The sequence below is a fragment of the Drosophila tropicalis genome, unplaced genomic scaffold (assembly GCF_018151085.1).
Source record: "Drosophila tropicalis isolate 14030-0801.00 unplaced genomic scaffold, ASM1815108v1 contig_980, whole genome shotgun sequence".
NCBI classification, from domain to species: domain Eukaryota; kingdom Metazoa; phylum Arthropoda; class Insecta; order Diptera; family Drosophilidae; genus Drosophila; species Drosophila tropicalis.
This window is the reverse complement of record NW_027173484.1, coordinates 1,230,194-1,232,334: the sequence shown is the minus strand read 5'-3', so window position 1 is coordinate 1,232,334 and position 2,141 is coordinate 1,230,194.

Genomic DNA, 2,141 nt, shown 5'->3' with positions numbered 1-2,141 from the left:
GGTCCCCTCGTGTTGAGTAGAATGCGCGACAGGACACGTTTGAGTAGGCTAGGTGTTCCTTTATACTTAGCCTTGTGTCTAGAGGTGGAGAACTATCGATAGTGGGCACCATCGATAGTGCCATCGATATTTCTCCACCTCTACTTGAGTCTATCATTACTCCTAGTGTACTTGATAGCCCTTTTTGAAGTAATCACTGACTCGCCAACTCTTATTTAAGCAAGTTCCACCTTTTTGCGGCTGTTGACCAGCACGGCTTCCGTCTTGTGGGCTGCTAACGCAAGGCCTGCTGTCGAAAGCCAGTTGCCAACTTTACTGATAGCTCTGTTGCATTGGTCTTGTGCTGCTTCGACTTCCTTAGCCACCACCACGAGTGCTACGTCATCCGCGAATCCGATTATGTGCGTATCGGGGTCAAACTCGAGTCGTAGAACGCCGTCGTACATCACATTCCATAAGAGAGGACCGAGAACGGATCCCTGTGGAACTACATCTGTCGCTACCTTCACCAAGACACCGTCATCTGTATGGTACCGGATTCGCCTGTCTGCGAAGTAGCTACGTACACAATTGACCAGGTACTGAGGGACTCCAAAACCCAGTAAGCCATCTATTATCCGGCCCCATCTAGCGGAATTAAACGCATTTTTTATATCCAGTGTCACCGCCAGACAGTATTTTTTGGAGCCGCCCCTCCATCTGCTACCCGCTATTGCCTCAGCGGCGATGTCTACCACTTTGTGGATGGCATCTATCGTGGATCTGGCTCTTCTCAATTCATATTGTTGATCTGATAGGTCACCACCGGCAACTATGGCTTTGTTGAGACGCACGCTGATGATGTACTCGAGAACTTCGCCGGCTGTGTCTAGGAGACAGATTGGCCTATACGAAGACGCCTCTCCGGGTGGTTTTCCTGGCTTCGTAAGTAGCACAAGATCCTGGATTTTCCATCTTTTAGGAAAAATGCCCTCGCGTAAACAGCTACTGTACATCTTACCGAAAGTGGTTGGGTGAGGTTCGGCGGCAAGCTTTATCGCTTTGTTCGGAATACTGTCCGGTCCTGGGGCTTTGTTCCTCTTAAGTCTACTTATGGCTTGAGCTAACTCTGAGGTTGATCACTCATCGGACAGCAGGAAAGGTTCGTTAGATTGCTGCGTATGATTGGCTATCTCCATGATGTTGGGAAATAGGGCATCGACTATATTTCGCACCAGAATTGTGTCTGTTGGGGGCGAAGTTCTGTTCGCATGCGGGCGCTTCACAATAAACTGGTATGCTTTACCCTATGGGTCATGTTCGGCAGTATCGGCAGTAAAGTCGACAGTCTCTTCGGCGCTACTTGTCCTGGCTGTGCTCACTCGACTTAGCACACTGCAGAAACTGCTCACGTCTAGACTTTTTGAGTGGGCTAATTATGCGGGGCTTGACCGGGGCCACCCACATCATATACTAAAGCTTGACCCAACTCCGGCCCTCCTAAATGTATGTTCTGTTCCCACGTTGAACAACTCGATGTCTAGCGTTGCAAAGCACTCTAGAAGCATACGGCCGAGCTAGTTAGTGCGACTACTGCCCCAATCTATGGCCCATGCATTGAAGTCGCTTCCGATGACCATTTGCCGGCGATCTCTGGCATCGCATACTATGTTGCTTAATGTGCGACAGAAGCTTTCTATAGGCAGGCTGGGAGCTAGGTAGCAGCTATACAGCCAGCTGTTACCTACCCTTGTTCTGACAAAGCCCTCCGAGAATAGATATCGTCTAGACGCAGTGTGCTAGCTCCACATAGCCAGATTGCTGCCTTGCCGGTGGCGTCTGATGTCCATGTTGCCTGCTCCTTATGCTTGTAGGGTTCGCTGAGTAGTGCGACGTCAACAAGCTCTTCTCTCACCGTCTGGTTTAGCGAATCCTGAGCTGCGATGCAGTGATTCAGGTTGAGCTGGATAAACCTTAGTTTCGTGATTTATGTGTGTTCTGTATCCTCCTTCCCCATCTAAGTGGACACTTTGAACTGCCAGCATGGTGTCTGGTGTCGCTCTCCCCGTTAGATCGGCAGAGGTAACATGACGGCGCTTCGCTACAGTCCGCTGCTCTGTGCCCAGGTTCTCCGAATCTAAAACAACAGTTCGATCTATCGA